The sequence below is a fragment of the Triticum dicoccoides genome, chromosome 3B, assembly GCF_002162155.2.
Source record: "Triticum dicoccoides isolate Atlit2015 ecotype Zavitan chromosome 3B, WEW_v2.0, whole genome shotgun sequence".
Taxonomy (NCBI): domain Eukaryota; kingdom Viridiplantae; phylum Streptophyta; class Magnoliopsida; order Poales; family Poaceae; genus Triticum; species Triticum dicoccoides.
In genome coordinates this window covers 336,144,081-336,160,125 of record NC_041385.1, presented here as the reverse complement: position 1 = coordinate 336,160,125, position 16,045 = coordinate 336,144,081, and positions in this window count along the sequence as shown.

The following is a 16,045-nucleotide window of genomic DNA, read 5'->3' as shown; positions in this document are numbered from 1 at the left end:
GTTCCTCGACCACGGAGAACGTGAGGCTGCCTTGACAGCCACACACTAATCCGACCTTGCAGGTCAAGGCCCCTAAAACAGGTCATTCAGACCTCGGACACGGTTAGGCGAGTCCGGCGTAAATAAACAAGGGGCTTCCCAGCCGCATACCCCCTTTATAAGGGGCCGCGCGTATAAATGATGAGAGCCAATAAAGCTCAACTTTCTTCATCTTCCAAATTATACTTTATTTTAATACAACTTCTGCACGATATTTCTTGGAAACTAAGTCCTTCTCTTTTACAGATGAAGCACGTGCTACACCCGTCCAGGATACAGCACAACGGAGACACAGGCGCAGACGTGCAGCAGGGACCCGTTGCAAGGATTCTTTTCAGATTAAGACCCTGCGTAAACCTTTCTTACTGTCTCTTGTTGATACACATCCCCCGGTTTCCTACCATCGCCGAGGAGGAGGCTGACGTTTTGGCATCGGCCGCGTCAGAAGTTCCCGCCTGTACCTGGACACTAGGGACTTAGGGCATTGTTCTGCCCGGTATCATAAAGACTGAACACCTCAGGGAGTGTTCGGCGTCTCGAGTTAGGCCTTATATGCATCAGCTCCGAATCATGTCTTTGGTCAAATGTTGGGTTTGCCCGGCTCCTGTGTTTTGCTGCCTTACGTTCCGCTCCATCGGCTAACGCGGCACCAGGAGAACTACTGCGATTGTGCCCCGGTTCGGCCGGGCGAGCACCTCAGTAGAGAAAGCCGAAAACTGACTGTCATGATATAGTGAGAGACTGGTCAACCACTCGATCGACCATTGGAATGTTTAGAATTCCTCCGCTTTGACGAAGGACCGCTTCCCGGTCAGGCACATACGCGCCTTGAGTTCGGAGAAGAGTGGTGCCGCTAGGGGCTATATAGTAGCCCCACATTCGAGCTCCTATGGCTAAGTGAAAGTGATAAGGCATTATAGTCCGGTTGCCTAGTTTGCTACGCTATCACCTCCTTAAAAGGACCAAGATGTTGGATTAAGTGTGAAAAAGCGCTTTTCTTTTTGCAAACACCCCCGCACCATGTGCGTGGGGGCTGAAGCCAAAGACTGCCATCTTTCAGATTATACATACATATACGGCCGCACAGGAGATAGTTCAATACTTGAACGCACAAGTATAAAAAGCTATTGCATTATAAACATGATCTCAGAAATCATACATGTCATTTAAACATAACATCTTTCGAGCACTGCGACTCTATTAAATGAGCGCCCTGCAGGACTTCCTCAAAATAGTGCTCGGTGGGGAATCGGCTTTTGTCCGAACCCCGGGATGCAACAGCGGTGGCATCCATCTCCGCCCAGTATGTCTTAACACGGGCGAGAGCCATCCATGCACCTTCTATGCATGCCGACCGCTTCATCGCCCCGATATGCGGCACCGCCCCAAGGAATTGCTGCAACAAGCCAAAATAACTCTTCGGCTTGGGCCTTTCCGGCCACAGATGAGCGACCACATCCGTCATGGCAAGTCCGGACAACCTATTCAGCTCAGCCCACTCAACCAGCCGATCACTCAACGGAAGTGGATGCTCCGGACTATGGAATTGAGACCAGAAAAGCTCTTCCATTTCGTGATCCTTCTAGCTTCGGAAGTGCACGACTGCGTCCGCCGCACTCGCCGCCAAATCCAGATAAGGATCCTCCGCACCGCACAACCGGCCCAGCTGAGCATACTTCGGATCCATGAACTTCCTACGCAGCATAAAGGGCTTTCCAGCCACAATGTCTCCGACCTGACGCAGTTCCTCCTTCCGCATCGCACTACGGGCATCCTTGGCTTCGGCGTCGGCCTTCTTCAGGTCCTCTTGCTCCGCTCGGCGTCCTCTTTCAAGAACCTCCTGGCGGTCGGTAGCATCTTTTAATTTCGCGGCCATTCCGGCCATCTCCTCCCTGCTTCGGCAATGAGCAGCCTTCTCGGCTTCTAGCTCTTCCGCTGCCTTCGAGGCAGCCGCCTCGCTTTTTTTGGTTTTCTCCTTGGCCCGAGCAAGCTCTGCTCGAAGGTCTTCCACAGTAGCAGCACCATCTGCATCAAGCATACAAATTGTAAGGAATGGGCGTCAACTCCCTTACTAGGCGACCGCGGAGCAACCACATACCTTGTGACTCATCAAGTCGTTTATTGACCAGCGAGATGTCCGCATCCGCAACGTCGAGTTGCCTCTTCAGCTCGGCAACTCCATCAGTCCGGCTGGCCACCGAACGTTCCGCCACATGCATAGGAAAGGCAACAATCTATAACTAAGATTATGATCCTCGGCACGCTGTCGCTTTCGACAGCATACCAAGTCTCAGGGGCTACTATCTATACAGGGCGCACTTCGTGTGCAAAACTGTCAAAAGGTATGTCATTTTCTGCGTACCTCAAATCTCGTCAGCAAACTTCCGACGGCCTCACACAACCCGCTTTCGCCGGACGATATCCTCTCAATCACCATACTCATTAATGTGCGGTGATCTTCTGAGATAGACACCCTCTTGAGCAAATCCTGTAGCTCCACCGGCCGTACCCCAATGGGTGCCGGACTCTCCGGCCCCGCTGGACTCAGGGAGACTCTCCGTGACAACACCTCAGGGTTGTCTGCCCCGTCTGATGGAGGCGTCTCGCTCTCCATCATCTCCGGACGAAGGTCCCCCGAAGTTGAGCTCTGCTGAGATGGGCTGAGATCCGAACTACAAGGTGAAAACTTCAGTTACCTTTGGAAATAATATAGGGGCGTTCCCTATTACAAAATTCCCCCTTTTTTACTTACGGCTCGCTGGAGGGCTGATTCCTTCGAGGAGACAGTACGGCCGGGGCTCTTCCCGGCACAGGACCTTCCGATACAGATTTCTTTCCCCGCTTTGAGGCCTTGCCCTCCGGGTCTTCAGAAGCGGTCCTCTTCTCCCCTGGAAGGAGGGACTCTCGATTCCTCCCTTACTGAAAGCCTCCTTGGCAGAGGTGGTAGTTCCCCTGTGCCCCCCTTCGCCCTCCTCCAAAGGTGCAACCTCCAACATTTTGATTAACACGGGATCCTGCGTGGTCTCGGGGAGGGGGGCCGGACACCGTATCAGTTTTGCTTGCGCTATCCACTCATGTCCAAGGGATAGCTGGTTAAAAGGCAAACCCACGATAAATAAATGGACGATGTGTCCGGACACAGGGCTACTTACTTGAGTATCTGGGTGATTGCAGCTTAGGCCAGCATCCTCGATCAAGTCCGGACGCATCTCTTGCAATCCGAAGAACAGTTTGTACATCTCCGCGGGTGTCAAACCCATGAAGTGTTGAAGAGCTCGTGGCCCCTCCGGATTAAATTCCCACAGGCGGAGGGGGCGACGTTTGCAGGGCAGTAGGCGCCGGATCAACATAACCTGTACAACTACGACCAGATTGATCTCCCTTTCTTGGAGGCCTCAAATCCGGTCCTGCAACAGGGGTACGTCTTTGGACGGCCCCCAATCACGCCCCTTGTTGACCCATGACGTCAGCTGTTGTGGAGGGCCCGAGCAGAAGACGGGCGGCGGCCTCTGCCTGCTGCCCCTGGGAGCGGTGATATAGAACCACTACTGTTGCCACAAGCCGAGCTCCTCCTGAAAAGAGCCCTCGGGCCATGGAGCATCGGCCCTCTTGCTTATAACCACCCCGCCGCACTCTGCCTGACGCCCCTCAATCATCTTCGGCTCCACGTTGAAGGTTTTGAGCCACAAGCCGAAGTGAGGGGTAGTGCGGAGGAAGGCTTCGCAGACGACAATGAATGATGAGATGTGGAGGATGGACTCCGGAGCCAAGTCATGGAATTCCAGCCCATAGTAAAACATGAGCCCCCTCACGAAGGGATCCGTCGGGAAGCATAAACCCCGACGGAGGTGAGACACGAACATGACGCTCTCACCAAGCTCGGGAGTAGGAATAACTTGCCCTCGGGCATGCAGCCTATGCGAAATCTCGTAGGTTAAGTACCTGGCGTCTCTCAGCTTTAGCACGTCCTCTTTCGTGACAGAGGAGGGCATCCACCGACCTCGTAAGTCGGGGCCGGACATTGTCGAAGATCGAAGGTACCCGAATCTGGAGCCCTGGGTGTTGGAACTCGGGGCAAGGGGCGGATTCGATAGAGGATTGAAGGAAAAGAACGGGCCTTGGTCTCATTATAAAGAGGAAGAATACCAAGAGCCGTCCCCGTGACCATTTGGAACCCGCCTTCGATGGAGGGGGCGTGGCAACGGGCGCGGTTGGGTTACCCATGTCCGTATTGATGGGAATCCCGGAATAAGGGGAACACGATCTCTGCTTCGACAAGACATGCCAAGGAAACCGCTTCGCTAAATGCGCTAAGGTGGTACAATAAAAACGATTCTAGTAAAGGCTTGGTAGTGGTGTGACGTCACGCCACAAAATACGTCAGCAGATTGAACTTGTGTCATATTATTCTCTCTACGGTGGTACGTGGAATTTATTTTTGCAGAGCCGGACACTATCCTGGTGTTCACAATCTTCTATAAATTATTTGGAGGAAGAACCCGCCTTGCAATGCCGAAGACAACATGCATGCCGGACTCGTCGTCATTGAAGCCTGGTTCAGGGGCTACTGAGGGAGTCCTGGACTAGGGGGTGTCCGGACAGCCGAACTATCATGATCGGCCGGACTCCAAGACTATGAAGATACAAGATTGAAGACTTCGTCCCGTGTCCGGATGGGACTTTCCTTGGCGTGGAAGGCAAGCTTGGCGATACGGATATGTAGATCTCCTACCATTGTAACCGACTCTGTGTAACCCTAGCCCTCTCTGGTGTCTATATAAATTGGATGGCTTTAGTCTGTAGGACGAACAACAATCATACCATAGGCTAGCTTCTAGGGTTTAGCCTCCTTGATCTCGTGGTAGATCTACTCTTGTAACACACATCATCAATATTAATCAAGCAGGACGTAGGGTTTTACCTCCATCAAGAGGGCCCGAACCTGGGTAAAACATCGTGTCCCTTGTCTCCTGTTACCATCCGCCTAGACGCACAGTTCGGGACCCCCTACCCGAGATCCGCCGGTTTTGACACTGACACCGCCCTTGCCTCTTCCAAGGTCCCGGAGGGAGCAGGAACACCATGACTCGGCCACGCTCTGGGCAAGGGAGGAGACACCCTCAATGCCAAGGCAGAAGAAACCTCAGCCTCAGGAAGGACCGGGGGCTCCGGAGACTGGTTGCCCCCAGCAACCGCGACAAGGCTGGGTGCCGGAGGAGTCAGGCCTGCCGAAGGCACCGACACCTCCTGAGGATGGGCATGCAAGTCCTCCGGAGATGGCGTCACCTCTGGGGTTGCGGAGGCAGCGATACTCTTCTTCACTAGGGCAGCGGAGGCCGCTCTGTCGCTTGTGGCCGCGGCAATCTAAGTACCCTCCTTCTGCTTCTTCGACGGCTGCTGCCTAACGACAGGGGAATACGTTCAACACCACTTCAAGAACTGACAAGCAAGGATAAGGGAGAAACTTACTGGTCAACGAAGGTGTAGTGCCTCTTCATGCTCAGCAGCGGGCGCTGAGACGGAGCAGCTGGCGCCGAGCCCTTGGGAGCAGGAGAGCTTGCAGTTGGCGCCGCCTAGGACAGCATCAGCGAAGGTGGCCTGCTGCCCGGAGAAATCACTGCGGTCCTGCTTTTATTCACAACCGCTCGCTTGTGCTACTTCAAGGAGGCCACCACAAACCTCGTGGTGACCCCTGGAGGGCGCGACACCTCCACCGGGGGCTCGCCATCATCATTGTCGTTCGGAAGGTCATGCAGGAGCTCCCTTTGCTCCGGGGCAGAGGATTCGTCCATGACCTCATCCTCGGTGGCCTCAGAGGATTGCCCGTCGGAGGAGAGGAGCACCAAGGTAGTAGGTGGCAAGGAAGACCCCAGCCGCACAAACCCGAGCTCGTCGAAGACAGGCATGACTGAGGGAGTTCCAGACTAGGGGGTGTCCGGATAGCCGAACTATCATCATCGGCCGGACTCCAGGACTATGAACATAGAAGATTGAAGACTTCGTCCCATGTCCGGATGGGACTTTCCTTGGCGTGGAAGGCAAGCTTGGCGATACGGATATGTAGATTTCCTACCATTGTAACCGACTCTGTGTAACCCTAGCCCTCTCCGGTGTCTATATAAACCGGATGGCTTTAGTCCATAGCAGGAACAACAATCATACCATAGGCTAGCTTCTAGGGTTTAGCCTCCTTGATCTCGTGGTAGATCCACTCTTGTAACACACATCATCAATATTAATCAAGCAGGACGTAGGGTTTTACCTCCATCAAGAGGGCCCGAACCTGGGTAAAACATCGTGTCCCTTGTCTCCTGTTACCATCCGCCTAGACGCACAGTTCGGGACCCCCTACCCGAGATCCGCCGGTTTTGACACCGACATTGGTGCTTTCATTGAGAGTTCCTCTGTGTCGTCACCGATAGGCTCGATGGCTTCTTCGACCATCATCAACGACGCAGTCCAGGGTGAGACCTTTCTTCCCGAACAGATCTTCGTATTCGGCGGCTTTGCACTGCGGGCCAATTCGCTTGGCCATCTGGAGCAGATCGAAAGCTACGCCCCTGGCCGTCAGGTCAGATTTGGAAGTTTGAACTTCACGGCTGACATCCGCGGGGACTTGATCCTCGATGGATTTGAGCCACAGCCGAGCATGCCGCACTGTCACGACGGGCATGATTTAGCTCTGCAGCCGGACTGTACCCTGGAGGCCGCACTCGAACCTGCTCCGATCTTCAATTCAGAGCCGGCTGCGCAAATCGAGGACGGATGGCTAGACACCGCCTCGGGAGCTGCAACCTCTACGGCGATAGAGCCGAACACTAACCTTGTCCCTCATGAAGCTTGTGACTCCGAGGTGCCGGACTCCTTGCCGGACTCCGAACCTCCCGCGCCCCCTCCGTTCGAATCCGATTGGGCGCCGATCATGGAGTTCACCGCAGCGGACATCTTTCAACACTCACCTTTTGGCGACATCTTGAGTTCGCTAAAACATCTCTCGTTATCAGGAGAGCCCCGGCCGGACTGCGGTCAGGATGGTTGGGGAGCGGACGACGAAGAAATTCAAAGCCCACCCACCACCCACTTGGTAGCCACTGTCGACGATCTAACCGACATGCTAGATTACGACTCCGAAGACATCGACGGTATGGACAACGATGCCGGAGACGACCAAGAACCAGCGCCGACCGGGCACTGGAAAGCCACCTCATCATATGACATATACATGGTGGATATCCCAAAGGATGGGAATGGCGAAGGAACAGAGGAGGATGACCCCTCCAAGAAACATCCCAAGCGCCGGCGTCAGCGGCGCCGCTCTAAATCCCGCCACAGCAAGAATGAAGATTCCGGCACCGGAGATAATAATAAACCGGACAGCGCCGAAGATAACCCACTCCAGCAAGACCCAGCGCAGGAGGATGGAGATGCCAGCCCTCATGAGAGAGCGGCAGAAGAAGAGGTAGAGGATTATATGCCTCCCTCTGGAGACAAAGCAAGCCTCGATGACGATGAATTCGTCGTGCCTGAGGATCCCATCGAACAAGAGCGTTTTAAACGCAGGCTTATGGCCACGGCAAACAGCCTCAAGAAAAAGCAGCAACAACTTAGAGCTGATCAAGATCTGCTAGCCGACAGATGGACTGAAGTCCTCGCGGCTGAAGAGCATGAGCTCGAATGCCCCTCCAAAAGCTACCCTAAACGCAAGCTGCTCCCCCGACTAGAGGAGGAAGCGTATGAGCTCGCATCACCAGGAGACAATACGGCTGACCGACCACCCCGTGGTCGCGACAGAGAGGCCTCTAGGCCCTTCACTAGACCCGTACCCCGGCATCGCTCGAAAAGCACAAGGCCATAGGGGAATGCTCCGGACTTGTGAGATATATTGGAGGATAAGGCAAGGCAATCAAGATCGATCTATGGATCGCGTGGGAGCCCCATGGTACGTGACGACAACCGTCGTGCCGGACACAGTAAGTCCGGCCGGGCTGAACAAAACAGACAAAGCTCTTTTGAGCTCCATCGTGATATCGCCCAGTACAGAGGCGCTGCACACCCACTATGCTTCACAGATGAAGTAATGGATCATCAAATCCCCGAAGGGTTTAAACCCGTTAATATCGAATCTTACGATGGCACAACAGACCCCGTGGTTTGGATCGAAGACTACCTTCTTCACATCCACATGGCCCGCGGTGACGATCTTCACGCCATCAAATATCTTCCCCTCAAGCTTAAAGTACCAGCCCGGCATTGGCTTAAAAGCTTGCCAGCAAAGTCAATTGGGAGTTGGGAAGACCTGGAAGCTGCATTCCTCGATAACTTCCAAGGCACGTATGTGCGACCACTAGACGTTGATGACCTAAGACACATAATTCAGCAGCCAGACAAATCGGCCAGACAATTCTGGACACGGTTCTTAACCAAGAAAAACCAAATCATCGACTGTCCGGATGCGGAGGCCCTCACGGCCTTTAAGCATAACATCCGCGACGAGTGGCTTGCCCGACACCTGGGACAGGAAAAGCCGAAATCCATGGCAGCCCTCACATCACTCATGACCCGCTTCTGCGCGGGCGAGGATAGCTGGCTAGCACGCAACAACAACCTCAGCAAACATTTTGGTAGTCCGGATTTCATGGACCGAAATGGCAGGTCGCGTCGTAACAAAAACAAGCGCCGCATCAACGGCGACAATAGTGAGGATACGGCAGTCAATGCCGGATTCAGAGGCTCTAAACCCGGTCAGCGGAAAAAGCCATTCAAAAGAACTGCTCCGGGTCCGTCCAATTTGGACCAAATACTCGACCGCTTGTGCCAGATACACGGCACCCCCGAAAAGCCAGCTAACCACACCAATAGGGACTGTTGGGTATTCAAGCAGGCAGGCAAGTTAATTGCCGAAAACAATGACAAGGGGCTGCATAGCGATGACGAGGAAGAGACCCGACCGCCGAACAATAGAGGACATAAGGGTTTCCCCCCACAGGTGCGGACGGTGAACATGATATACGCAATGCACATACCCAAAAGGGAGCGGAAGCGTGCACTCGGGGATGTATACGCGATGGAGCCAGTCACCCCGAAGTTCAATCCATGGTCCTCTTGCCCGATCACTTTTGACTGAAGGGACCACCCCACCAGCATCCGCCACGGCGGATTCGCCGCATTGGTCTTAGACCCAATCGTCGATGGATTTCACCTCACCAAAGTCCTGATGGACGGCGGCAGTAGCCTGAACCTGCTATATCAGGATACAGTGCGCAAAATGGGCATAGACCCCTCAAGGATTAAACCTACCAAGAAGACCTTTAAAGGCGTCATACCAGGTGTGGAAGCCAATTTTACAGGCTCAGTTACACTGGAAGTGGTCTTCGGATCCCCGGATAACTTCCGAAGCGAGGAGTTAATCTTCGACATAGTCCCGTTCCGCAGCGGCTATCACGCCTTGCTCGGACGTACCGCATTTACAAAGTTCAACGCGGTACCGCACTACGCATACCTCAAGCTCAAGATGCCAGGCCCTCGAGGAGTCATCACGATCAACGGAAACACTGAACGTTCTCTCCGAACGGAGGAACATACAGCGGCTCTCGCGGCAGAAGTACAACGCAGCCTCTTAAGGCAATTCTCGAGTTCGGCCGTTAAGCGGCCGAACATAGCTAAGCGCGCCCGGAGTAACTTACAACAAGACCACCTGGCACGTTCCGAGCATGCGTAGCAGTGCGGTCCCAACCCCAGCCCCTTCAAAACATCAAAGCAGATCCTTCACGTACACCATTACGCTCTGAAGATACCATGGGCATGGGAGGAGGGGCACGACCACAATAAGCCCAGACTGCGGCTCAACCACACCAGGGGCTCTCAAGTGTGTCGTTCTTTTTTTTCTTTTTACCCTTTATTTTTTAAACCCACAGGACTCTGTTCGTCAGAGGCCCTGTCCGGCAGCAGACCTGTCGAACTCACGATGCAACAGCCAGGGAAGGATAAAGGCTACAATGAATATATAGGTGGTCTCCATTACAAGCATTTTTATACACCAATCCGCAGCCTACCCCTAGAGGAGGACATGTTTAACAGTCCCACCCCTTGATTATCGCACTATTTGTATCGTTCTGCATTCATAGCAGCACTTATTGAATAAAACAATGCAGCACCTTTTTGCTTATAATTGCATTTCTTTTTCATACACATGTTAAAATTACGACATGTCGCTTCCGTACACTTTGGTACGGTTAAAACACACCAGGGGCTTATGTTTCCCGCATCATGGTGTGATAAGTCCGAACACTTTCACAAGTGCGGCACCCCGAACTTATAGCATTATATGCATCGGCTCCGAATCATGTCTTGGGTCAATAGTTGGGTTTGCCCGGCTCCCATGTTTTGGTACCTTACGTTCCGTTATATCCGCTAAGGTAGCACTGGGAGAACCACTGCGATTGCACCCCAGTTGAGCTGGGTTAACGCCTCAGTGGAGAAAGGTAAAACTGACCGTCATGATGAGGCGAGAGCTGGTCGCTGTTCGAGAGGTTTTTGCAAGTCCTTAAAGACTTATGCCGCTTAGAGCGAGGAGACGGATCTTGTCCGGCCCAGGCGTGGATAGCGCCCCAAATTCGGCCTTCCGAAGACTAGGGGCTTCGCCGAAATTTAAAATTATAGAATTCTATGGCTAAGTGAGAGTGTTCAAGCATTATAAGTCCGGTTGCCTTGTTCGCTGTGTTGAGCACCTCCCTAGATGGACCAAAAAATGGGAACAAGAGTGCTCAAGTTTATCCCGAACACCCCAGCACTTGTGGCATGGGGGCTGAAGCCGACGACTTGCCATCTCTCAGATTTGATAAACAGCCGCACAGAAGGTAATATTTTAAATTAACAAGTGTTGCTTAGCACATATGAACTAAGTTTTCAGTGCACAGGATAACAAAAATGCGAGTCTACTAAAAAATTACATCTTTGGAGCACTCCCCCGCAATAGTGCGGGCGCCCTTCAGCACACTCTTATAATACATCTCGGGCGTGCGATGCTCCTTGCCCTCTGGTGGCGGGTCGATCACAAGCTTCTGGGCATCCATCTTGCCCCAATGCACCTTCGCGCGGGCAAGGGCCCGACGGGCACCCTCAATATAGGCGGAGTGCTTGATGACTTCAACCCACGGGCACGCATCCACCAGCCGCCGCACCAGGCCGAAGTAGCTCCCAGGCATGGCCTCCTTAGGCCACAGCCGAACTATGAGGCCCTTCATGGCCTGTTCGGCCGCCTTGTGGAGCTCGACCAGCTGCTTCAGCTGGTCGCTAAGGGGCACCGGATGTCCGGCCTCAGCATACTGAGACCAGAAGACCTTCTCCGTTGAGCTCCCCTCCTCTGCCCGGTAGAATGTGGCAGCATCGGACACGCTGCGAGGAAGATCTGCGAACGCTCCTGGAGAGCTCCGAATTCGGGTAAGCAACAGGTAATTAACACTCACATGCTTACTTTGCATGAAAAATGCCTTACCCGCTGCTATTTTCTTCACCGCCTCAATCTCCTGGAGGGCCTTGTAGGCTTCGGCCTTAGCGGCTTTGGCACTCTCAAGAGCCGTTGCAAGCTCAAACTCTCGAGTCTTCGAGTCACGCTCCAGGCTCTCATGTTTTTTCACGAGATCCTGGAGCTCTTGTTGTACCTCCGCCACCCGTGCCTCCTGTTTCTCTCGCTCGGTGCGCTCTGCAGCCGCATTTTGTTCGGCCGCGGCCACCGCCTCTTTCAGGTTCGCCACCTCATTAGTGGCCCCTGCAATACCCACGTTATCCTTGTCATTCTTTTTGCAACCAAAATCCTTTTCTGTAAGGTACAATTTTACTCAGGTGTCACTCACCTTCCTTGTCCTCGAGCTGCTTCTTGGCACGGCCGAGCTCGTTCTCGGACCGCTCGAGGTTTTCCTTCAAAGTATTGACCTCCGCAGTCAGTGCGGCAGAGGTCAGCAGCAAAGCCTGCAATCACATATTGACATTTTTTTATAACTCCTGCATATATCTTTTTAGATCCTCAGTCCGGCTTTTCTTTCCGAACACCGAACCGAGCATCAGGGGCTACTGTCTATGCGGTACCATTTTATACATATTGAAATTCTTACCTCAAAGCCTGTTAGAAGGCTGCTGCAGGCTTCGGTCAGCCCGCTCTTGGCGAGCTGCACCTTCTGAATCACCGCACTCATAACAGTGCGGTGTTCCTCTTTGATGGAGGCGCCGTTGAGCGCCTCCAGCAAGTTATCCGATACCTCCGGTTGGACGGAGGCAACCGGCGTCACGGTCTTTCCCTTCTTGCGAAGGGGTCGCCCGCCGGACTCCCGAGCCACTGTGGGTTCCGGGGCCGAGTCCGGTGCAAAGTCCGGGAGGTTGTCCTGCGACACCTCCGGGGCCCTCTCCTCCTGGTGGGTCCCTTCCTGGGATCCCACCTCAGCATCGTCCGCATCACGGGGGGTGGATGCCGTCGGAAGAGAATCCATATCCGACGCACCTAAGGACCCGCTCGACGAGGCGGGAAGATCATCCTTAGGTGGACTGCAGAGTTGTATGCGGCATTAGAAAGACATTATGTGGCGAAAAATAAAAACCTTGAAGTTATTCGGGAGTCCGGATACTTACAATCTCGCCAGGGGCTTGGCCCTTGGAGGCCAGTCCTCGTCGTCGTCACTGTCGTTGGCGGAGCAGTCCGGGGGAAGAGTTTTTCCCTTCTTGGACCCTTCGGCCTCCCTTGTTGGGGAGGCCTTCCTTTTCTTCCCTCCCCCCGCTGGTGGAGAGGCTTTCTTCTTCTCCTCCTCGCCTTGGTGGGAGGAGTCGGCCTCGGATTCATCATCCGATAGCACCTGAAAACGGGAACTCTTCCGAGTCCCCGTGGCCTTCTTCTTGGCCTTCTTCTCCGGCACCACGTGGGGTGCCGGAGCCAGCAGCCCCGTTAGGCGGGCGTCCGCTGGGTCCTTTGGCAATGGGGCCGGACAGATAGTCCGTTCGGCCTTCGCCAGCCATTCCTGTCAAAGGTAAAGGGAGTTTAGATCCCGCATAGAGTCAAACTATGGAAAACAAGTGGTGAAATCACTTACCTCGTCAGCTAGACGCTGCGAGCGGAATCCGCGATCTTTGGTAGCGGATGCGGGAGCTTCGGCGCCCTTGAACAGCACCTTCCAGACATCTTCGTACGTAGTGTTGAAGAGCCCGCTCAGGGTCTGGTGCTGCGCCGGATCAAACTCCCACATGTTGAAGCCCCGTCATTGGCACGGGAGAATCCGGCGGATGAGCATGACCTGGACTACGTTGACAGGCTTGAGCTTCTTGTCCACCAGCTTCTGGATACAGGCTTGGAGTCCGGTCAGCTCCACCGAATCCCCCCAGATCCGGCCGCTCTATTTCCAAGAGGTGAGCCGTGTAGGGATGCCGGATCTGAATTCGGGTGCCGCTGCCCAATCAGGGTCACGCGGCTCGGTGATGTAGAACCACCCTGATTGCCACCCCTTGATGGTTTCCACGAAAGTGCCCTCCAGCCACGTAACATGGGACATCCTGCCCACCATGGCGCCTCCGCACTCCGCTTGGCTGCCCTTCACAACCTTCGGCTTAACACTGAAGGTCTTGGGCCACAAGCCAAAGTGGGGCTGGATGTCGAGGAAGGCCTCGCACACGACGATAAACACCGAGATGTTGAGGATGAAATTCGGGGCCAAATCATGGAAATCTAGGCCGTGGTAGAACATGAGCCCCCGGACAAAGGGATGAAGTGGGAAGCCCAGTCCACGGAGGAAATGGGGAAGAAATACTACCCTCTCATGGGTCCTGGGGGTGGGGATGAGCTCTCCCTCGTCGGGGAGCCGGTGCGCGATGTCGCTGGACAAATATCCGGCATCGCGCAGCTTCTGGATCTGCCCCTCCGTGACGGAGGAGGCCATCCACTTGCCTCCCGCTCCGGACATAGTTGGAGAAGGTTGAGGTGAGAAGTGCGGACTTGGGCGCTGGAGCTCGAGTTCACAGAGATGGATAAGCCAAGGAGGAAGAAGGCGCAGGTAAAAGGGTTGAATCTTTATCCCCTTATATGGGCGGACAAGAACATGTGTCCCCACCGGCCTGGTAAAACTCGCTTATCTCCCAAGCGTCACAATCAATGGCGCAGTTGGGTTACCCACGTCCGTATTGATGGGAATCCCGGAATAAGGGGAACACAATTTCTGCTTCGACAAGACGTGCCAAGAAAACCGCCTCGCTAAACGCACGGAGGTGGAACAATAAAAACAATTTGAGTAAAGGCTTGGTAATGGCATGACGTCATGCCATAAAATACGTCAGCAGATTGAACTTGTGTAATATTATTCTCTCTATGGTGGTATGTGGAATTTATTTTTGCAGAGCCGGACACTATCCTGGTGTTCACAATCTTCTGTAAATTATTCGGAGGAAGAACCCGCCTTGCAATGCCGAAGACAACATGCGCGCCGGACTCGTCGTCATTGAAGCATGGTTCAGGGGCTACTGAGGGAGTTCCGGACTAGGGGGTGTCCGGATAGCCGAACTATCATCATCGGCCGGACTCCACGACTATGAAGATAGAAGATTGAAGACTTCATCCCGTGTCCGGATGGGACTTTCCTTGGCGTGGAAGGCAAGCTTGGCGATACGGATATGTAGATTTCCTACCATTGTAACCGACTCTGTGTAACCCTAGCCCTCTCCGGTGTCTATATAAACCGGATGGCTTTAGTCCATAGGAGGAATAACAATCATACCATAGGCTAGCTTCTAGGGTTTAGCCTCCTTGATCTCATGGTAGATCCACTCTTGTAACACACATCATCAATATTAATCAAGCAGGACATAGGGTTTTACCTCCATCAAGAGGGCCCGAACCTGGGTAAAACATCGTGTCCCTTGTCTCTTGTTACCATCCGCCTAGACGCACAGTTGGGGACCCCCTACCCGAGATCCGCCGGTTTTGACACCGACAATGACCGTGACGACCTCCTCAGAGTCGTCATGGTAGTACAGCAGGAGCCAGCCCTTCGGAGGGTCGTTCGGGTCCTTCCCCGCCAGGTAGAGCAGCACCTTGTTCAGCTCCTCCTCGGGAAGGGGATCTCGGCACAGGCGGATGTTGTCATCATCACCACCAAGCTTCCACAAGGGACGGGGGCGGTCTTGAAGCGGTGCGACGTGCTGCTTCAGGAATTACCTGATAAGCATGGCCCCCGTCAGCTTCGCGTTCTTCAGCTCCTTATCCATCTTCCTCACGAACGGCGTCAGGGCAGGGTCGGTGATCTTCTCAGATTTCCACCACTTGTCAGAGACGGGGAATGCGGTCGGCAGCTTCAGCAAGCTCTGGGAGCTCTTGGCGTCCATCAACACCCACCTCTTCACGGCATCCTCCACCTTCTTCCCGGCGCGGGAGATTGCGTTACCAACCCGCGCCGCCACGAAACTGATGCACCCGATCAGTCTGTCACCGGTCTTGCAAAGATAGAAGAAATGTCGGAATAGGTCAATGGAGGGCAGCACCCCCATGAACGCCTCACAATAGAAGGCGAAGAGGGACAGAAGGAGGATGGAGTTGGCATGGATGTGGAGCGCTTGGAGACCATAGTGGTGAAGGACGGTGAAGAAGAAGGGTCAGAATGGAGGTACCAGCCCGGAGAAGACGCTGTGCATGAAGAAGGGGAAGAAGTTGCTACCCGCAGGCTCCGGGGCAGCGGTGGCGACCCGGAGCGCGGTCTTCCCCCACTCATTGTCATCGCTCGCCATCAGGAGGAGCATTGTCTGAAGCTTCTCCCTGGTCACGCAGGGCGCCAGCAGCCCTGGCTCATACCAGGCGGAGCCGGCAACCGAGGAAGAAGCCGTGGTCTTCTCGGCGGCCATCAGGTAGGAGATTTGGTGGGAAATCGACAGATCTAATGAGCTCTTCTGCTGGGGGGAGAAGGGGATCTGGAGCAAGACGAAGAAGGAGCAATGAAAGCCTGGCGGCAGGCGGCACCCCTTTTGTAAAATAGGAGCAGTT